Source organism: Triticum urartu, chromosome 6A (assembly GCF_056163025.1).
Source record: "Triticum urartu cultivar PI428250 chromosome 6A, HENAU_Tu73, whole genome shotgun sequence".
Classification (NCBI taxonomy): Eukaryota; Viridiplantae; Streptophyta; class Magnoliopsida; order Poales; family Poaceae; genus Triticum; species Triticum urartu.
In genome coordinates this window covers 375,570,131-375,594,325 of record NC_141878.1, presented here as the reverse complement: position 1 = coordinate 375,594,325, position 24,195 = coordinate 375,570,131, and positions in this window count along the sequence as shown.

Here is a 24,195-nt window from a genome sequence, read left to right as displayed (position 1 = left end):
CTTTTTTCACTATACTTTCACTTTCCATGGCTAACCGTATCCATGGTTGCCTTCCATACCAACACTTTCCAAGGAATTTATTATTTGACAACATAAAGTTAATTCATTTTTCATTTCGGGACTGGGCATCCCTAATACCTTTGCCTTACTCTCGTGCAATGACAAGTGAATAAACACTCATCGTGAGAATAACACATCTAGCATGGAAAATATTAGCCACCACTCATCGCCTCGCGAGCGGTACGAGCACACAAAAGAGAAGTTTATTTTGAATATTAGAGATGGCACATGCAAATTTTCTTAGAACGTCAAAAGAATACCGCATATAGGTAGATATAGTAGACTCATGTGGCAAAACTGGTTTAAAGGTTTTTGGATGCACAAGTAGTGATCACCACTTAGTGCAAAATGAAGGCTAGCAAAAGATTGAGAAGCGACCAACCAATAAACGAATAATCTCATAAGCGAGCATTAAGCATAATTAACACCGAATAATGCACCAAAAGTAGGATATAATTTCATTGCATGACTATTGACTTTTGTGCTTTCATAGGGAATCACAAACCTTAACACTAATATTCTTACTAAAGCATAATTACTCATCAAGATGACTCACAAATCACATCATCATATCTCAAAACTATTACTAAGAAACAAGTTTATTTTGTCCAATGATCTTCATGAAAGTTTTTATTATGGGGTCTAATTTTCATGTGTTGCTTTTGATAAGCTCAAACAAATATAAGTGAAGACCGTGAGCATAATATTTCTTTCTCTCAAATTAATTTAAGTGAAGCAAGAGAGAATTTCTTGAAAATTTTACTAACTCTAAAATAAATCTAAGTGAAGCAAGAGAGTATTTCTTCAAAAATACTAAAGCACGCCGTGCTCAAAAAGATATAAGTGAAGCACTAGAGCAAATCCATAGCTCATAAAAATTCAGGTGAAGCATAGAGAGCAATTCTAACAAGCCATGGCATAATTTTGGCTCTGTCAAATAGGTGTGTACAGCAAGGGATAAAGACTAAAAACACAAAATAAAACAAGCAAAGACTGATATCATACAAGACGCTCCAAGCAAAACACATAGTATGTGAAGAATAAAAATATAGCTTTGAGTAAAATACCGATGGTCGTTAGAAGAAAGAGGGGATGCCACTCGGGGCATCCCCAAGCTTAGTTCCTTGCTATCTTTGGATAATAGCTTGGGATCCAAGGCATCCCCAAGCTTAGGCTCTTCTTACTCCTTATTCCTTCATCCATCGTAAGATAACCCAAACCTTGAAAACTTCAATCACACAAAGCTCAACAAAAGCCTTCATGAGATCTGTTAGTATAAGAAAACAAATCACTACTATAAGTGCTATAGCAAACCAATTCATATTTTGTTCTTGCATTATATCTACTGTATTCCAACTTTTCTATGGCAAAAACTCATCATAGAAAACCATAGAATCATCAAAACAGAACAGTAGATCTGGGTATTTAGAATACTTATGTCACTCAAAAAACTATGAAAAATTAGGACGGCCTGGAAAATTTGTATATTAATCTACTGCAAAAGTAATTGTTATTTTATTGCTCTCTGGTTAAAAATGAAAATTATTTTCACGGGTGCAAAAGTTTCTGTTTTTTCAGAAAAATCGAACAACTATCACCCAAGAAGATCCTAAAGGATTTACTTGGCACAAACACTAACTAAAACACAAAAAGCACAATCATAACAGTAGCATAATTGTGCTAACACTCAAGAACAGAAAGCAAAAATAAATTTTATTCATTGGGTTGCCTCCCAACAAGCGCTATAGTTTTACGCCCTTAGCTAGGCATAAATCAAGGATCTAAGTTTTGTCATCTTTGGTTCTAGATCCATAAGATGCCCTCATGACTGATTCATATGGTGGCCTAATTCTTGTTCTATGGAAGTGTTCCATACCCTTCCTCAAAGGAAATTGGAACTTAATATTGCCTTCTTTCATATCAATCACGGCACCGATAGTGCGTAAAAACGGTCTACCAAGAATAATTGGACAAGACGGATTGCAATAAATATTAAGAACAATAAAATCTATGGGCACATAATTCCTATTTGCAAGAATAAGAAAATCATTAATTCTTCCCATAGGCTTTTTAATAGTAGAATCCACCAAGTGCAAATTTAAAGAGCATTCTTTAATATCGGTAAGACCAAGCACATCACACAAAGATTTCAGAATTGTAGAAACACTAGCACCCAAATCACACAAAGCAAAACACTCATAATTTTTAATATTGACCTTGATAGTAGTTTCCATTCATCATGTAATTTTCTAGGAATTGAAACCTCTAATTCCAACTTTTCTTCCAAAGCTTTCATCATAGCATCAACAATATGTCTAGTAAAAGCTTTATTTTGTTCATAAGCATGGGGTGAATTTATCATGGATTGAAACAAAGAAATACAATAAATAAAAGAGAAACTATCATAATTAAAGTCTTTGTAATCCAAAAGAGTGGGCACATCACTAGTTAAAGTTTTGACCTCTTCAAACCCACTTTTATCAATTTTCTCAACAAGATTTTCACCCTCTGAATTATTGGGACGTCTTCTAACTAAAGTTGACCCTTCTCCAATCCCTTTTTCACGAATATTAATTTTACTAAACAAGGAATCAATAGAAGAAACACCAATCATTTTAAGATCTTCATTACTTTTACGAAAGTAATCACTAGAAAATGCTTTTTCTAAAAATTCTCTTTTAGCTCTAAGCATAGCGGTTCTTTTCTTACTTTCATCCATAGCAACATAAAGAGCTTTAATTGATTCCTAAACTTTAGGCACAAAAATTTTCATCTTGAGATTTTCTACATCATGAGAAATTCTATCAACACTTCTAGACAAATCATCAATCTTATTCAATTTTTCTTCTATGGTAGTGTTGAAACAATTTGCGTGTTAATAAATTCTTTAATATTATTCTAAAGATCAGAGGTGTTCCTATTATTATAAGAAGGATTTCCATAGGAATTGCCATAATTATTAGAGGAATTACTATGAAAAGGCCTAGGATTAAAATTACCTCTATAAACATTGTTGTTGAAATTATTTCGAGAGATAAAATTCACATCTACGGCATCACTATTTTACTCAATCAAAGTAGACAAAGTCATATCATTGGAATCAATAGGAGCACTTTTACTAGCAACCAATTTCATAAGAGCATCAACTTTTTCACTCAAAGAAGAAATTTCTTCAACCGAATTAACTTTTTTACTACTAGGAGCTCTTTCGGTAGGCCATTGTGAATAATTTGCCATGATATTATCAAGAAATTTGGTGGATTCACCCCAAGTAATTTCCATAAAAGTACCACCAGCGGCGGAGTCTAAAATATTATGAGAAACAAAATTGTATCTTGCATAAAAAATGTATGATCATCTAAAGATTTAACCCATGAGTTGGGCAATTCCTTAGCATCAGTTTCATCCTTTCCCAAGATTGTGAAAGATGCTCATGTTCAAGTTGCTTGGAATTCATGATCTGGGTTCTAAGGGAAATAATTTTTGCGGGCGAAAAATACTTAGCGATAAAATCATCTTTGCACTTATTCCAAGAATCGATACTATTGTGAGGCAAAGAAGAAAACCAATTTTTTGCAGAATCATGCAAAGAAAACAGAAATAATTTCATCTTCACAATATCATTGTCCACATCTTTTTTCTTTTGCATATCGCATAATTCCACGAAGGTATTAAGATGGGACGCGGCATCCTCATTAGGAGTACCAGAAAATTGATCTTTCATAACAAGATTCAACAAAGCATTATTAATATCACAAGATTCCACACTAGTGGCGGGAGCAATTGGAGTGCCAATAAAATCATTGTTGTTGGTATTTGAGAAATCACACAACTTGGTGTTCTCTTGAGCCATGATGACTACGCAACAAGATTGCACTCAAAAACAGATCTGGCAAGAAAACGGCGAATGAAAAAGAGGGTGAATAAAACAGATTTTTTTTGTGAAGTGGGGGAGAGGAAAACGAGAGACAAATGGGAAATAATGTAAATTGAGAGGAGATGAGATTTTGATTAGGAACCTGGTATATGTAGATGATCCTCCCCGGCAACGGCGCCAGAAATTCCTTTTGATAGCGGCTTGAAGCTACGTCGGTAATTCCCCAAAGAGGAAGGGATGATGCAGCACAACGACGGTAGGTATTTCCCTCAGTGATGAAACCAAAGTTATCGAACTAGTAGGAGAACCAAGCAACAACATGTAAACGGCACCTGCACACAGATAACAAATACTCGCAACCCGACATATTAAAGGGGTTGTCAATCCCTTTCGGGTAGCGGCGCCAGAAATTGGCAAACAGGCATGAATAAATTGTAGTATATTGATAGATCGAACGCCAAATAAAATAAATAAGAATAAATTGCAGCAAGGTATTTTTGTATTTTTTTGGTTTAATAGATCTGAAAATAAAAGCATAGGAAAATAGATCGTGAAGGCAAATAATATGAGAAAGAGACCCGGGGCCTTAGATTTCACTAGTGGCTTCTCTCGAGAAAAATAGCAAACAGTGGGTAAACGTATTACTGTTGGGAAATTGATAGAACTTCAAATACTCATGATGATATCCAGGCAATGATCATTATATAGGCATCACGTCCAAGATTAGTAGACCGACTCATGCCTGCATCTACTACTATTACTCCACACATCGACCGCTATCCGTCATGCATCTAGTGTATTAAGTTCATGAAGAAATGGAGTAATGCAGTAAGAACGATGACATGATGTAGACAAGATCTATTTATGTACAAATAGACCCCATCGTTTTATCCTTAGTAGCAACGATACATACGTGTCGGTTCCCCTTCTGTCACTGGGATCAAGCACCGTAAGATCGAACCCACTACAAAGCACATCTTCCCATTGCAAGATAAATAGATCAAGTTGGCAAACAAAACCCAAATATTGGAGAAGAAATACGAGGCTATAAGCAATCATGCATACAAGAGATCAAAGAAACTCAAATAACTTTCATGGATAAAAAGAGATAGATCTGATCATAAACTCAAAGTTCATTGGATCCCAACAAACACACCAGAAAAGAGTTACATCATATGGATCTCCAAGAGACCATTGTATTGAGAATCAAATGAGAGAGAGGAAGCCATCTAGCTACTAACTACGGACCCGAAGGTCTACAAAGAACGACTCAGGCATCACCGAAGAGGCACCAATGGAAGTGGTGAACCCCTTCGTGATGGTGTCTAGATTGGATATGGTGGCTCTGGACTCTGCGGCGGCTGGAATTGATTTTCGTCGACTCCCCTAGGGTTTCTGGAATATTGGGGTATTTATAAAGTAAAGAGGCGGTCCGGGGGGCACCCGAGGTGGGCACAACCCACCTTGGTGGGTTGTGCTCCCCTCGGAGCAGCCCCCAGGTGCTTCTTTGGCCCATTGGTTGTCTTCTGGTCCAAAAAATCCACAAAAAGTTTCGCTGCATTTGGACTCCGTTTGGTATTGATTATCTGCGATGTAAAAAACATGCAAAAAACAACAATTGGCACTTGGCACTATGTCAATAGGTTAGTGCCAAATAATGATATAAAATGACTATAAAATGATTATAAAACGTCAAGATTGATAATATACTAGCATCGAACAATCAAAAGTTATAGATACGTTGGAGACGTATCAGCCAGAAGACATGCATTTGGTATTTTTGAGTGGGACACCCTTCGCTATGAGCAACATCGATCGTTTTTTCCTATTCATGTCTTCAGTTCAGAAGTAAATATTTACTCTGTTGAGATGCATAGTCACATGAATGTTGACTTATGTAAGGTATTTCAAGAGTTTGCTCTAAATGTTGTCTATGTAATGCCAGGCCTTGTGAGTTTGATTGCAAAGTTGAGCTTGGAATGTTGTGGCATGCGACATCATGAGCTGTTCACCGTGCGTCCTGAGAATAATGCTTCATATTGTTTTGCATGTTGGTCTAATGCATGTGATTTGCATGTTAAGAAGATCATCCTCTTCTGTTGTTTCTGTGCTTAAGAAGTTCGTTGTCTTATGTTTCATTCATAGCCTATACGACAACTCGGGTAGGTTAGAGGTGAAACCATATGATCTTCCAACCAACTCATCATCTTAGGCCATGATTGGATCATCGTTTTCCAACCAAAACCGCTTGTAAAACTGACGCTTGTAAATAAAAGCAGATGGTCTTAGGCGAAGCGCTTGGTTGGTCGATTTCATCTAGCAAAATATACACTGGTCTCTCAAATTACACGCGTAACTCACCGGTTCTTGTTATAGACCTCGGGCCCTCGGTTTCATTACGCCTGTATTTTACGCGTTGTTTCCGATGACGAGTAAATTACACTTGTATCTTAGTACAGGTGTAAAACAATCCAGAGCTCCCAAGCACGGCCTTACCATTTCATGCCGTCTCAGTCTCTCGAAGGTGCTCATAGGTGTCCGATGATCCTGGCTTCCTGAATGAGCAGCGGGTGTTGTATCAGACCATCTATAGGGCCCGCGAGGCCCTCTCCGTCATCCTTCGTGTTTTTGCGCTCGCCGTGGCGCAGAGCATTATCAACATGGTCAATGAACATGAGGAATCAGGAGATGACTTTATCTGGACAGAATGACACTAGGGACCCACTAGGGCCATAGCCGTACATACGCAAGTTCTCCTTATTATATACAACTATATTTTTTTGCTTCCTCTTGGTTTCCTGACATCATGGTTCCACACCATAGTCAACCTATATAGTCAATAAATGATAGAATTGCACAAGGAGCGCTCGGTAGTTGGGACCCAGCAACTCGAGCAGTATTTGTTTTTTTAGGTGTAAGCGGAGTTTTTCTTGAGCGATGTTTTTGTTGTTGTTCAGAGGAGCGGGGTATCAACTGGGCGGGCTATGGCTCATCTAGCCCAGGCTATTATTTTATGTCGACCAAATATCCAGCCCAGATATTATTTTTTCAAGGTGAAAATGGCTAGCCCAGCTATACTTTTTTGCGGAATACCCACCCAGGTCAACTTGTTATTCTCCGCCCTGTTGGGCTGTAAATCTTTCCTATGAGGGATGCATTAGGCCTAACAAGAAAATGGGCTTTAAGAAATAATAAATAGGATGTAATTATGAAAATTGGGCTGTAAATATACAAAAACGCACCAAACAGGTAATTAGTTTCAAAAATATTATTGTTTGAATTTGGAAATTTTAATTTCATTACTTATTATGTGCGCATTATTTCTTTAGATTTTTACCTAGTACAAATTCATTTTGAAATTATATTTAATCTGACTCAAAATTTCAGGATAATTTTTTCGGATCCCATCAAAATGTGGGAATTTTGGTTGAATTCTATTTTGAGAGGTTGGTTAAAATTATTAATCGTTGTCCTGGCTAGAAAAATGGGTTGTAATTTTAACAGCCTGTAAATGGGTTGTAGTAAATTCCATTAGAATTTAAAATTGGGATGTACACTATTAAAAATCGCAAATGGGCTATATGTTCTCTGCCACAGATGTGATGCTCACTTGTGGGCCTACTATTTTTTCGAGAATTATAGTTAGTGACGCGTATACGGAAGGCTTGTGGGCCTACTAAGGCATACGTAAGGCTTTGTAAACTTATAGTCAAGACACGTTTCTAGCAGCAGTGGTCGTTGGATGTCCATCCAACGGCTGCAGTGCTTCTTCAATCTCGGATGTTCTTGCTTCAGCCGCCCAAACCACTGATATGTCCATTTTGCATCATGCTTTTATATCAATATTTATTGCATTATGGGCTGTTATTACACATTATGTCACAATACTTATGCCTATTCTTTCTTATTTTACAAGGTTTACATGAAGAGGGAGAATGCCGGCAGTTAGGATTCTGGGCTGGAAAAGGAGCAAATATTAGAGACCTATTCTGCACAGCTCCAAAATTCCTGAAACTTCACGGAAGTTATTTCTAGGATATATAAAAAATACTGAGTGCAAGAAGTACCAGAGGGGGCCACCTACCAACCACGAGGGTGGGGGGCCCGCCCTACCCCCCTGGGCGCGCCGCCTGCCTCGTGGGCCCCCAGGTGGCCCTCCGATGCCCATCTTCTTCTATATGGAGTCTTTCGTCGAGAAAAAAAATCATAAGCAACCTTTCGGGACGAGACTCCGCCGCCACGAGGCGGAACCTTGGCAGAACCAATCTAGGGCTCTGGCGGAGCTGTTCTGCCGGGGAAACTTCCCTCCAGGAGGGGGAAATCATCATCATCGTCATCACCAATGATCCTCTCATTGGGAGGGGGTCAATCTCCATCAACATCTTCACCAGCACCATCTCATCTCAAACCCTAGTTCATCTCTTCTATCCAAACCTCAGATTGGTACCTGTGGGTTGCTAGTAGTGTTGATTACTCCTTGTAGTTGATCCTAGTTGGTTTACTTGGTGGAAGATTATATGTTCAGATCCATTATGCATATTAATACCCCTCTGATTATGAACATGAATATGCTTTGTGAGTAGTTACGTTTGTTCCTGAGGACATGGGAGAAGTCTTGCTATTAGTAGTCATGTGAATATGGTATTCGTTCGATATTTTGATGAGATGTATCTTGTCATCCCTCTAGTGGTGTCATGTGAACGTCGACTACATGACACTTCACCATTGTTTGGGCCTAGAGGGAGGCATTGGGAATTAATAAGTAGATGATGGGTTGCTAGAGTGACAGAAGCTTAAACCCTAGTTTATGTGTTGCTTCGTAAGGGGCTGATTTGGATCCATATGTTTCATGCTATGGTTAGGTTTACCTTAATACTTCTATTGTAGTTGCGGATGCTTGCAATAGGGGTTAATCATAAGTGGGATGCTTGTCCAAGTAAGGGCAGTACCCAAGCACCGGTCCACCCACATATCAAATTATCAAAGTACCGAGCGCGAATCATATGAGCGTGATGAAAACTAGCTTGACGATAATTCCCATGTGTCCTCGGGAGCGTTTTTCTTCATTAAGAGTTTGTCCAGGCTTGTCCTTTGCTACAAAGAGGATTGGGCCATCTTGCTGCACCTTATTTACTTTTATTACTTGCTACTCGTTACCAATTACCTTATCACAAAACTATCTGTTACCGATAATTTCAGTGCTTGCAGAGAATACCTTGCTGAAAACCGCTTATCATTTCCTTCTGCTCCTCGTTGGGTTCGACACTCTTACTTATCGAAAGGACTACGATAGATCCCCTATACTTGTGGGTCATCAAGACTCTTTTCTGGCGCCGTTGCTAGGGAGTGAAGCGCCTTTGGTAGGTGGAATTTGGTAAGGAAAAATTTATATAGTGTGCTAGAATTTACTTTCACTTGTTACAAAGTAATCCTTTGAGGGGCTTGTTCGGGGCATCTTCACCCCGGCCGGTGGAGCAAATAGTTGCTCCTCAACCTACTCAACCTACTAGACCTACTGAAAATGAAAATGTCTACTTTGAAATTCCTTCGGGTATGATAGAGAAACTGCTAGCTAATCCTTTTGCAGGAGATGGAACATTGCATCCCGACTTACATTTAATCTATGTGGATGAAGTTTGTGGATTATTTAAGCTTGCAGGTATGCCCAATGATGTTATCAAGAAGAAGGTCTTCCCTTTATCTTTGAAGGGATATGCATTGACATGGTATAGGTATGTGATGATATGGGATCATGGGACTACAAACGGTTGAAATTGGAATTCCATCAGAAGTTTTATCCTATGCATCTTGTTCATCGTGATCGTAATTATATATATAATTTTTCGCCTCGCGAAGGAGAAAGCATCACTCAAGCTTGGGGGAGGCTTAAGTCAATGTTATACTCATGCCCCAATCATGAGCTCTTAAGAGAAATGATTATTCAAAAAAATTATGCTCGGCTTTCTGACAACAATCGCTCCATGCTCGATACTTCTTGTACTAGTTCCTTTATGATGAAGACTATTGAATACAAATGGAATTTATTGGAGAGAATTAAACGCAACTCTGAAGATTGGGATCTCAACGAAGGTAAGAAGTTAGGTATAACACCTAAGTTTGATTGTGTTAAATCTTTTATGGATACCGATGTTTTCCGTAAATTTAGCACTAAATATGGACTTGACTCTAAGATAGTAGCTTATTTCTATGAATTCTTTGCTACTCATGTTGATCTCCCTAAAGAGAAGTGGTTTAAATATAATCCTCCCATTGAAACAAAAGTAGTTGCACCTATTAAAGTTGAAGAAAATACTATCACTTATAATGATCCTATTGTTCCTACTGCTTATGTTGAGAAACCACTTTTCCCTGATAGAATAAAGAATCATGCTAAAGCTTCAACTGTGGTCAACAAAAGTAATATTAGGACACACAAACCCCCTGAGCAAGTTAAAGTTGAACCTAATATTGCTATTGTTAGAGATCTCCTGGCCGATAATATTGATGGGCATGTTATTTACTTCTGTGATGAAGCTGCTAGAATCTCTAGACCTGATGCTAAAGATAAACATAGAGCTGTCATAGGCATGCCTGTTATTTCTGTTAAAATAGGAGATCATTTTTATCATGGCTTGTGTGATATGGGTGCTAGTGCTAGTGCAATACCTATTTCCTTATACAAAGAAATTATGCATGATATTGCACCAGCTGAGATAGAAGATATCGATGTTACCATTAAGCTTGCCAATAGAGATACTATTTCACCAGTTGGGATTGATAGAGATGTTGAAGTCTTGTGTGGGAAGGTTAAATATCCTGCTGATTTTCGTGTTCTTGGTTCCCCACAAGATAGCTTTTGTCCCATTATATTTGGTAGACCCTTCTTGAATACTGTCAATGCTAAGATAGACTGCAATAAGGATATTCTTTCTGTTGGTTTAGGGGATATGTCTCATGAGTTTAATTTTGCTAAATTTCGGAGACAACCCCATGATAAGGAATTGCCTGGTAAAGATGAAATTATTGGTCTTGCTTCTATTGTCGTGCCTCCTACTGATCCATTAGAACAATATTTGTTAGACCATGAAAATGATATGTTCATGATCGAAAGAAGGGAAATAGATGAAGTATTCTTTAAACAGGGACCTATTATGAAACACAATTTGCCTGTTGAAATCCTAGGGGATCCTCCTCCACCCAAGGGTGTTCTCGTGTTTGAGATTAAACCATTACCTGGTACTCTTAAATATGCTTACCTTGACGAAAAGAAAATATATCATGTTATTATTAGTGCTAACCTTTCAGAGAAGGAGGAAGAGAAATTATTGAAAACTCTAAAGAAGCACTGTGCTGCTATTGGATATACTCTTGATGACCTTAAGGGCATTAGTCCCACTCTATGTCAACACAAAATAAATTTGGAGGAAGACGCCAAACCAGTTATTGATCATCAACGACAGCTGAATCCTAAGATGAAAGAAGTGGTAAGAAAAGAAATATTAAAGCTCCTTGAGGCAGGTATAATTTATCCCGTTGCTGATAGTCAGTGGGTAAGTCATATTCATTGTGTCCCCAAGAAGGGAGGTATTACTGTTGTTCCTAATGATAAAGATGAATTGATTCCGCAAAGAATTATTACAGGTTATAGGATGGTAATTGATTTCCGCAAATTAAATAAGGCTACTAAAAAAGATCATTACCCTTTATCTTTTATTGATCAAATGCTAGAAAGGTTATCCAAACATACACATTTTTGCTTTCTAGATGGTTACCCTGGCTTCTCTCAAATACCTGTGTCAGCTGATGATCAATCAAAGACCACTTTTACTTGCCCTTTCGGTACTTTTGCTTATAGACGCATGCCTTTTGGTTTATGTAATGCACCTGCTACCTTTCAAAGATGCATGATGGCTATATTTTCTGACTTCTATGAAAAGATTTGTGAGGTATTCATGGATGATTTGTCCGTTTATGGATCCTCTTTTGATGATTGCTTGAGCAACCTTGATCGAGTTTTGCAGAGATGTGAAGAAACTAATCTTGTTCTGAATTGGGAGAAATGCCACTTTATGGTTAATGAAGGTATTGTCTTGGGGCATAAAATTTCTGAAAGAGGTATTGAAGTTGATAAAGCTAAAGTTGATGCTATTGAAAAGATGCCATGTCCCAAGGACATTAAAGGTATAAGAAGCTTCCTCGGTCATGCCGATTTTTATAGGAGGTTCATTAAGGACTTCTCAAAAATTTCTCGGCCTCTGACTAATCTATTACAAAAAGATATTCCTTTTGTCTTTGATGATGATTGTGTAGAAGCATTTGAAATACTTAAGACAGCATTGATTTCTGCACCTATTGTTCAGCCACTTGATTGGGATTTACCCTTTGAAATTATGTGTGATGCTAGTGATTATGTTGTAGGTGATGTTCTAGGGAAAAGAGTTGATAAGAAATTAAATGTTATTCAATATGCTAGTAAAACTCTAGACAATGCCCAGAGAAATTAGGCTACTACTGAAAAGGAATTCTTAGCAGTTGTATTTGCTTGTGATAAGTTCAGACCTTATATTGTTGATTCTAAAGTAACTATTCACACTGATCATGCTGCTATCAAATACCTTATGGAAAAGAAAGATGCTAAACCTAGACTTATTAGATGGGTTCTCCTACTACAAGAATTTGATTTGCATATTATTGATAGAAAGGGAGCTGACAATCCCGTTGCAGACAACTTGTCTAGGTTAGAAAATGTTCTTGATGACCCACTACCTATTGATGATAGCTTTCCTGGTGAACAATTAGATGTCATAAATGCTTCTCGAACTGCTCCATGGTATGCTGATTATGCTAATTATATTGTTGCTAAATTTATACCACCTAGTCTCACATACTAGCAAAAGAAAAAGTTCTTTTATGATTTGAGACATTACTTTTGGGATGACCCACATCTTTATAAAGAAGGAGTAGATGGTATTATTAGACGTTGTGTACCTAAGCATGAACAAGAACAGATCCTACGCAAGTGTCACTCCGAGGCTTATGGAGGACACCATGCTGGAGATAGAACTGCACATAAGGTATTGCAATCCGGTTTTTATTGGCCTACTCTCTTCAAGGATGCTCGTAAGTTTATCTTGTCTTGTGATGAATGTCAAAGAATTGGTAATATTATTAGACATCAAGAAATGCCTATGAATTATTCACTTGTTATTGAACCATTTAATGTTTGGTGCTGTGATTATATGGGACCTTTTCCTTCCTCTAATAGGTATACACATATCTTAGTTGCTGTTGATTATGTTACTAAGTGGGTAGAAGCTATTCCAACTAGTAGTGCTGATCATAACACCTCTATTAAGATGCTTAAAGAAGTTATTTTTCCAAGGTTTGGAGTCCCTAGATATTTAATGACTGATGGTGGTTCACATTTTATTCATGGTGCCTTTCGTAAAATGCTTTCTAACTATGACGTTAATCATAGAATTGCATCTCCTTATCACCCACGGTCTAGTGGTCAAGTAGAATTGAGTAACAGAGAGCTCAAATTAATTTTGCAAAAGGCTGTTAATAGATCTAGAAAGAATTGGTCCAAGAAACTTGATGATGCATTATGGGCCTATAGAACTGCATATAAAAATCCTATGGGTATGTCTCCGTATAAAATGGTTTATGGTAAAGCATGTCACTTACCTCTTGAACTAGAACATAAGGCATATTGGGCCATTAAAGAGCTCAACTATGATTTCAAACTTGCCGGTGAGAAGAGGTTATTTGACATTAGCTCACTTGATGAATGGAGAACCCAAGCCAATGAAAATACCAAGTTGTTTAAAGAAAAAGTTAAAAGATGGCATGATAAAAGGATACAAAAGCGTGAGTTCAACGTAGGTGATTATGTATTGCTATACAACTCCCGTTTAATTTTTTTGCAGGCAAACTTCTCTCTAAATGGGAAGGTCCTTACGTTATCGAGGAGGTCTATCATTCTGGTGCCATAAAAATCAACAACTTCGAAGGCACAAATCTGAAGGTGGTGAACGGTCAAAGAATTAAACATTATGTCTCAGGTAATCCTATAAAATGTTGAAACTAATATTATTGAAACCGTAACCCTGGAGGAATACATAAGGGACACTTTCCGGAACGTTTCAGACTCCGAAAAGGAATAGATACGTGGTACGGTAAGTAAACCGACTCCAAAACAGTTCTAATGGCAATATTTCTTCGTTTTGGAATATTAAGAAAAATAGGAAAATAAGATGCAGACCGGAAAGGACACGAGGCTCCCACGAGGGTGGGAGGCACTCCCTACCCCTCTGGGGCGCGCGGCCCAGCCCTGGCCGCCTCTCCTCTTCTCCGTAAAGGCCCACTAAGGCCCATTAACCTCCCGGGCGGTTTCCGGTAACCTCCCGGTACTCCAGTAAAATCCCGATTTCACCCGGAACACTTCCGATATCCAAACATAGGCTTCCAATATATCAATATTCATGTATCGACCATTTCGAGACTCATCGTCATGTCCGTGATCATATCCGGGACTCGGAACAACCTTCAGTGCTTCAAAACATATAAACTCATAATATAACTGTCATCGAAACGTTAAGCGTGCGGACCCTACGGGTTCGAGAACTATGTAGACATGACCGAGACACGTCTCCGGTCAATAACCAATAGCGGAACCTGGATGCTCATATTGGTTCCCACATATTCTACGAAGATCTTTATCGGTCAAACCGCATAACAACATACGTTGTTCCCTTTGTCATCGGTATGTTACTTGCCCGAGATTCGATCGTCGGTATCTCAATACCTAGTTTCAATCTCGTTACCGGCAAGTCTATTTACTCATTCTGTAATACATCATCCCTCAACTAACTCATTAGTTGCAATGCTTGCAAGGCTTAAGTGATGTGTATTACCGAGAGGGCCCAGAGATACCTCTCCGACAATCGGAGTGACAAATCCTAATCTCGAAATACGCCAACTCAACAAGTACCTTCGGAGACACCTGTAGAGCACCCTTATAATCACCCAGTTACATTGTGACGTTTGGTAGCACACAAAGTGTTCCTCGGGTAAACGGGAGTTGCATAATCTCATAGTCATAGGAACATGTATAAGTCATGAAGAAAGCAATAGCAACATACTAAACGATCGTGTGCTAAGCTAACAGAATGGGTCAAGTCAATAACATCATTCTCCTAATGATGTGATCTCATTAATCAAATGACAACTCTTTGTCTATGGTTAGGAAACTTAACCAGCTCTGATCAACGAGCTAGTCAAGTAGAGGCATACTAGTGACATACTGTTTGTCTATGTATTATGTTTCCGGTTAATACAATTCTAGCCTGAATAATAAACATTTATCATGATATAAGGAAATAAATAATAACTTTATTATTTCCTCTAGGGCATATTTCCTTCAATGTCGTCTTCAAGCCCCTCCAAGGACAAGTTCTTCGAGAAGGTCAACAACCCCTACCTCGCGGAAGTGCTACAACACCCTCAAACCATTGAGATGCGTGAGGTGTTTTTGCACACCCACGATGCTGAGGGATCAAGGAGGAACAGAAGCACGGAGGCAAGGCTCGAGGCATTGGAGCAACAAGTTTTCAAGTGTTAGGAGATGGTGGAGCGTGGACTCGACTCCAATCACATTATGATCACGGAGTTCACCAACAACCACAAGCTGGACGTCAAGGACATTGGGGAGGCCATCTTCAAGCTTCATGAGAAAATCGAGCACCTCCAAGCCCAGATCTATGACCTGCAAAATCAAAACTGTGAGTATGAATATAGATTCAAGAGGATGAGTTTGGCTGCAGATTTGAGGATTCAGGAGACTCGATCATCCTTCTATGATGGTGAGCCTATGCCTTGGAAGAGGGACGACAAGCCTACATCATCAAGAACTCCACCTTCTTCACCAACAAAGAAGAACTGAGTATCTGGTATGGGCACTCCCCTTGGCAACTGCCAAGCTTGGGGGAGTGCCCCAATATCGTATCACCATCAATTTTATCTTTACCATTTTTCTTGGCTCAATCCTTTTGATAATATCTTGATCTAGTAGAATAAAGTTTTAGTATGATCTAGTTGTGAGTTTTGCTTTATGATCCCTCTATGTCATCGAGTCCGTGAGCTATATAATAAAGATTAGTGTTGAGTCAAGGGCTTGATTATTTTGCTATGATCTTGAGGGAATTAAATAAAATAAAAGAGAAGAAATAAAAATAAACAAATAGATCATATGGATCTTATGGAGAGTAATGATCTCACATATAAAGAGTATGATGAATAAAAGTTGTTGAGAGTTGACAAACAAAGTTTTGGTCATCGTTGCAATTAATAGGAAGTAATAAAGAAAGAGAGGTTCACATATAAATATACTATCTTGGACATCTTTTATGATTGTGAGCACTCATTAAAGTATGACATGCTAAGAGTTGATGTTGGACAAGGAAGACAATGTAATGGGTTATGTTTTCTTACATCTGAGATAAATTATATTGTCATGGATCATCCAACATGTTGAGCTTGCCTTTCCCTCTCTTGCTAGACAATTTCTACGCACCAAGTAGAGATACTACTTGTGCTTCCAAATATCCCAAACCCAGTTTTGCCATGAGAGTCCACCATATCTACCTATTGATTGAGTAAGATCCTTAAAGTAAGTTGTCATCGGTGCAAGCAATAAAAAATGCTCTCTAAATATGTATGACTTATTAGTGTGGGAGAAAATAAGCTTTATACGATCTTGTGATATGGAAGAAATAAAAGCGATGGACTGCATAATAAAGGTCCATATCACAAGTGGCAATATAAAGTGACATTCTTTTGCATTAAGATTTAGTGCATCCAACCATAAAAGCGCATGACAACCTCTGCTTCCCTCTGCGAAGGGCCTATCTTTTACTTTTATATTCTACCTTACATAAGAGTCATGGTGATCTTCACCTTTCCATTTTACATTTTATCCTTTGGCAAGCACAATGTGTTGGAAAGATCCTAATATATATATAGTAAAATGTTGGGAGGCAAAACTATAAGTCCCTATCTTTCTCTGTGTGCGATTAAGACTTCATACCCATAAATATTGCGTGAGTGTTAGCAATTGTGAAAGACTAAAAGATGGTTGAGTATGTGGACTTGCTGAAAAGCTCTTATATTGACTCTTTCCTATGTTATGATAAATTGCAATTGCCTCAATGACTGAGATTAGAGTTTGTTGGTTCTCAATGAAGTTTATGATTCATACTCGAAATTGTGATTGAATTGTTACTTTAGCATAAGAGATCATATGACAATATATATATGTTGTTGTTCTAAGAATGATCATGATGCCCTCATGTACATATTTTATTTTTATCGACACCTCTGTCTCTAAACATGTGGGCATATTTTTCGATTTCGGCTTTTGCTTGAGGGCAAGCGAGGTCTAAGCTTGGGGGAGTTGATACGTCCATTTTGCATCATGCTTTTATATCAATATTTATTGCATTATGGGCTGTTATTACACATTATGTCACAATAATTATGCCTATTCTCTCTTATTTTACAAGGTTTACATGAAGAGGGAGAATGCCGACAGCTGGGATTCTCGGCTGGAAAAGGAGCAAATATTAGAGACCTATTTTGCACAGCTCCAAAAGTCCTGAAACTTCACGGAAGTTATTTCCAGGATATATAAAAAATACTGAGCGAAAGAAGTACCAGAGGGGGGCCACCCACCAGCCACGAGGGTGGGGGCGCGCCCTACCCCCCTAGGCGCGCCCCCTGCCTCGTGGGTCCCCTGGTGGCCCTCCGATGCCCATCTTCTTCTATATGGAGTCTTTCGTCGAGAAAAAAAAATCATAAGCAAGCTTTCGGGCGAGACTCCGCCGCCATGAGGAGGAACCTTAACGGAACCAATCTAGGGCTCTGGAGGAGCTGTTCTGCCGGGGAAACTTCCCTCTAGGAGGGGGAAATCATCACCATCATCATCACCAATGATCCTATCATCGGGAGGGGGTCAATCTCCATCAACATCTTCACCAGCACCATCTCATCTCAAACCCTAGTTCATCTCTTCTATCCAATCTTTGTATCCAAACCTCAGATTGGTACCTGTGGGTTGCTAGTAGTGTTGATTACTCCTTGCAGTTGACGCTAGATGCATAATGGAAAATGGACGTCTGCAGAATGATCTAAGTGCGGAATTTATCGTCGCACATGCGGAATTTATCATCGCAAAACAAAGTGGCAGATAAGTAGCAGACGACCATCGAGTTTAAGTGTTACAACTCAAAGAACCAAATGTAGCAAAACGAGAGTTGTAAGCACGAAGCAAAATATAAAGCACCCGCCCATATGAACCCGCTTGAAGACTATCAACCTCATATGCTTCTCCCCCTTTTGTCAGTAAGGACCAAAAAGGTTTGAAGACATAGAGCATCTACTCGTTCCCATGAGGAGTAGGTGAAGTAGCCGGGTCATTGGTGGTGTTTGGCGGTGCTGAAGAGCTTGGAGCAGAGTTGACGCGTGCTGAAGGAGGTGGCGGTGAAGTAGCATCGTCTTCATCTTCGATAACTCTGGCAGTCACTGTTGCAGCAGATGAAGAGAACTCAGAGTCTTCAAGGGATGGAGTTCCTAGCAGCACAGCCCTTCGAGGAGGTGTGGAGTCAAACTTGAATCGCTCAGTGAAGCCATCCTCTTGAAGATCATCTTCAGAACACATCATCGTTAGCCCTTTCCATGTGCGGCGACAGGTTTCATGGGCAACGAAAGCATTCTTGGTGGCAAGATTGCGAATGCGATTAACATCCACCAAGAGGCTTTTCATCTGACGCTTCAGCCAGTCATGATGCCTATCCTGTTTCTGATGAAGAGCCACAAGAAGCTGTTGGTCGTATCGAAGTCAGACAACTTGCTTGAGTGATCACAATACTGGTCCAATCATTGTTATATAAAAAGTGAACTGTTTGGAGTGAAACATAAGGTATTTTTAGTGATACGTATATCAAAAGTAAATTGTTTTCTTTCAAATTTGTGAATATGTATTATTCTACTTTGGATCTGTTGCAACGGACGGGCTCATTGTTATAAAGGTTTATCTCTTGCATTCTCCGCAACCAACACCTAGTGTACTGGTCCGGGCCGGATGCTCGCGGCGCGATGACCTGAGTTTGAATTCTGTCCTAAACTTTAGCTTTTTATATTTTTAATATATACTATACTTCTTTCGCTACTGTAATGGCAGTGGAACCCACAGAGTACTTAGAATACAGGATTAAGGAAGGATTTGTTTCTTTTTAACTTTCTGTATGAATCTATAGCCAGCCTGCAAGTCATGTACACTGTACTAACAGTGGAACCCACATAGTACTTAGAATACAAAATTAAGGATGCAATTAACTTTTTATAGAGGGAGAATCATACACGCAATTAACTCAAATGGATTGGACGTGACTCTATTATTCTCCAACGGCAACCGGCAAATTTCCTCCCGCGGGCCGGAGTAGGTTTCTCGGTTTGTATGCGGGTTTAACAAAGGGGTTTGATGGAGGCGAGGAGGCGTGTTTCGCCGGGCGTGCAGTGGACGGCGCAGTACTATTCGATTTGACAACTACAACTAGTATATTACTAGTACGCGGGTACTTTCATAGCACGTGCAAAGTTCAATTCGTGAAAACAAATCTCCCAAGCTGAATTTTTTTCTTCAAAAAAGAAGTCCTTGAAAAGTCTAACAAATCAACAATCATGTTATGTTTGTATGTAAAGTTATCATGATAGCTATCCTAATTTCACTAATCAAAATGTCCTAATCACATTTTTTCTTCGAAGAAAAATATTTTCATGGTTGCAAAACTTGGTAACATAAATTTTTGTCCATCTCATGTATTTGTGCAGTGTGATAGATGACTTAACCATTGTACTATCATATACATGTTGTATTCCCTAAAAATGCTATTTCATGGACGGACGGGATGCAAAGCTACCAGTACTTTGATACGCTCTAGGAGAAGGATGGAGATGGGAGTACAAGACCGAAAGTCTGGCGTGACTGCGGTTTGTTGCGCTGCAGGTCCATCAGTCCATGGCCGGACAACGTCCTTCTATCTACGTGGCCCAACCTTGCAGTGCACAAACACGACATCCTGCAATAAACGTTTCGGGTGGGCCTAGATTTCTCTAGAATGAACAACCAGTTGCATGGTGAATACTGTAGACGCGAATCCGTGCATTCTGAACCATAGGATTGACCCTATCGATGGCTGAAATTACTTCTTAGGCCCATGTTTCAAATTTTCAAAATTGGTACACTATACAGTAGTATAGATATAGATAAAAACAAAGAAGAGTAGTGGAGATAGAGATAAGAATAGAGACTAGGGAGGAGCACCATCTACTGCTTCGTGGGCTACTCTGCGCTCCATTCGGCGGCCGCAACGTCCCCTACAGCCACTCCCTCCTGCGCTCCATTCGGCGGGCGCTGTTGAAATTTGGGGAGCGCACTCTCGCGACTGCTAGCAGCGACGACTTCTTCCCCAACCTCGGCAACCTCTTCCTCAACGACATGGGCGACAACCTCAATGCCAATGGTGCTGCTCCCGTTGCACCGTACGTGTTTCTGTCCTTCCTGTTCGAAATCGTGGTAGAATTCATGTTTCTAGTCTATGTCCTAGATTCGATCTGTTTATCTACTATGCTAGTCCGCATGATTAGTTTAATCTCTGTTATAGCCGTCATGATTTTTGTGCTTATTCAGACTAAATCTCGTAGTAACTTGCTCATATATTCAACTGTAGGAACGTCCCCTACAGACACTCCCGTTTCATGGACGGCCTGGTCGATGCCTCCAAGGAGCCCTTCGTCTACTCCTATGAGTGCCCTGTGCCATTTTGGGGCTCGTTGGCAGACATCATGTATCACCTGACGCAGGCGTGCGGCGATCACTACTGGCCCTTGGCGAAGAACATCAAGTACGAGACGTGCTACCCGTTCACCGTGCCGGAGTCGCTGGAGGATCACCGCCGTCTGCTAGTCTCGGAGGAGGACGGCAGCGTCTTCCTCTTGATCGTGGGCACCGGCGAGGCCCGCGTAGGCCGCCGCCCCGTCTTTGTAGTGTGCGTCAGGGGCGACGCCGCTGACGCTGACACGAGGCCAATGTACGGGTGCGTGCTTACTATTACTACCTGAAAGTGCGTTATATCGACTAGAGGGGGTGAATAGGCGATTTTTATGAAAGTCTTCAAAAGGTGGAAGTTATGAAGACAAATGATAGAAATAAACCTATTACCATGCAGCGGAAGGTAGACTACACTAGGCAAGCCATAGTCAAGTGTTCAATGAAGTGAAAGCACAATGACTTAATAGCAGCAATGTAGTAAGGATCAGGTAGGAAGATATTATGAAGCCATACAGAGCATGCAGTCACTCAGTGAAGACAAAAGATAGTGCAAACATACAATGACTTCACAAGGAGCAACAGTAAGTAAAGGGAAGGGAAGATGAAACCAGTGACTCGTTGAAGACAATGATTTGTTGGACCAGTTCCAGTTGCTGTGACAACTGTACGTCTGGTTGGGGCGGCTAGGTATTTAAACCTTAGGACACATAGTCCCGGACACCCAGTCCTGAACACGCAGCTCAGGACACCCAGTCCTCACCGTATTCCCCTTGAGCTAAGGTCACACAGACCTCGCCCAATCACTCTGGTAAGTCTTCAAGGTAGACTCCCAAACCTTCACAGACTTCGTTCACCGGCAATCCACAATGTCTCTTGGATGCTCAGAACACGACGCCTAACCGGCTGGAGGATGCACAATCCTCAAGTGTAATAAGTCTTCAGATCACATAGACAAGAAGACTTAAGTGATGCCCAATTCTCTCTGGCTCTGGGTGGTTAGGGCTTTATCCTCGCAAGGAATTCTCTCTCAAAGGCTTCGAGGTGGGTTGCTCTCAAACGACAAAAGCCGTACTCTCAATCTGAGCAGCCAACCGTTTATGGTTGTGGGGGGTGGGCTATTTATAGCCACTTGGCAACCCGACCTAATTTGTCCGAAATGACCCTGGGTCACTAAGGAACTGACACGTGTTCCAACGGTCAGATTTCAAACTCACACGGCAACTTTACTTGGGCTACAAGCAAAGCTGACTTGTCCGACTCTGGACAAGATTCGCTCTCATAGTCTTCACTCGAAGACATAGGTTTTTGGTTAGGTATCACTTCAGTCATTCTGACTGGTTCTCTTGGACCCCACTTAACAGTACGGTGGTTCCTATGACTCAACACAAAAGAAAAAGAACTACGAAAGATCTAAGTCTTCGAGCTCCATAGGCTTCATGTGGTGTCTTCTCTTGTCATAGTCTTCAATGTGAATATCTTCATATACCACCTTTGACTTCAATGTCTTCATACATTTTTAGGGGTCATCTCTGGTAGGAAAACCGAATCAATGAGGGACTTCTACCTGTGTTGTCCTGCAATTCTCACAAACACATTAGTCCCTCAACTAGGTTTGTCGTCAATACTCCAAAACCAACTAGGGGTGGCACTAGATGCACTTACAATCTCCCCCTTTTTGGTGATTGATGACAAACTAGTTGAAGTTTTCAACGGGGAATATAATCTGTGAAATTGTAAAGGATAAGGAATTGTCTTCATAAGTTGCAAGGGCTCCCCCTGAAGATGTGCATATAGGTAATTTTCTTTTGGAATGCAAATGCACATGGCAGGTTGTACTTGTGGAGATCCACTTCAACTTATGATGACAATCCACTATGCATGTGAAAGTATATGAAGATAATGACATGCATAATGGAAAATGGACGTCTGCAGAATGATCTAAGTGCGGAATTTATCGTCGCACATGCGGAATTTATCATCGCAAAACAAAGTGGCAGATAAGTAGCAGACGACCATCGAGTTTAAGTGTTACAACTCAAAGAACCAAATGTAGCAAAATGAGAGTTGTAAGCACGAAGCAAAATATAAAGCACCCGCCCATATGGACCCGCTTGAAGACTATCAACCTCATATGCTTCTCCCCCTTTTGTCAGTAAGGACCAAAAAGGTTTGAAGACATAGAGCATCTACTCGTTCCCATGCGGAGTAGGTAAAGTAGCAGGGTCGTTGGTGGTGTTTGGCGGTGCTGAAGAGCTTGGAGCAGAGTTGACGCGTGCTGAAGGAGGTGGTGGTGAAGTAGCATCATCTTCATCCTCGATAACTCTGGCAGTCACTGTTGCAGCAGATGAAGAGAACTCAGAGTCTTCAAGGGGTGGAGTTCCTAGCAGCACAGCTCTTCGAGGAGGTGTGGAGTCAAACTTGAATCTCTCAGTGAAGCCATCCTCTTGGAGATCATCTTCAGAACACATCATCGTTAGCCCTTTCCATGTACGGAGATAGGTTTCATGGGCAACGAAAGCATTCTTGGTGGCAAGATTGCGAATGCGATTAACTTCCACCAAGAGGCTTTTCATCTGACGCTTCAGCCAGTCATGATGCCTATCCTGTTTCTGATGAAGAGCCACAAGAAGCTCTTGGTCGTTGAGAACACGAGTGCGCTTCTTGGGTCTTGGAGCAGTTGTACTATCAGTGGCTGCAGTAGACGCAGCGTGTGGTGCACGTGTAGTGCCAGCCAAAGGATACACCCGAGTGACTGCTTCAACTCCTTCAATGTTCTGTGAGAAACTCTGATGCTCTGCATTCTGAAGACTTAGAGGTTCCTTTGCAGGCTCAGGATAGATGGCTTCAGTAGAGATATCCACATCAGGCAGAAAAATCCTATGATTGCGAGCAGATGGCTGATATGAGATGTCGAGTGAAGTTTAATTAGCCGCATTACCCATGGGGCGTAGAAATTCAAGCCAAACAGATCAGAGCCTGATGCAGCAAGTTGGCGGATGAATAAGTCCTGTGCATTGAAGAATTTTCCATGAAGAATATAGAAGACCAAAGTCTTCATTGCACCCTCAAGCTTGGCATTTGGAGAGTGCCCCTTGATGGGCCAGAGAGTTCGCCTGATGATGTGATAGATGGTTCTTGGCAGATACTCAAGGTCTTCAACGAAGAACTCCGTGGGATAAGCAGCATCTTGGGGCAATGGCTTCATCATGTTGAGCATCTGACTCATATCAGGTTCAGGCCTCTTAAAGATGCTCTCAATAGCTTCACTATGCAGCTGACAGCCATGCTCGTAGAGATTGCCAGGAGTGGGCAAGCCAGTGAGCTCAATGATGTCAAATGCATTGGCTTCATGATGAACGTTGCCGGTCAT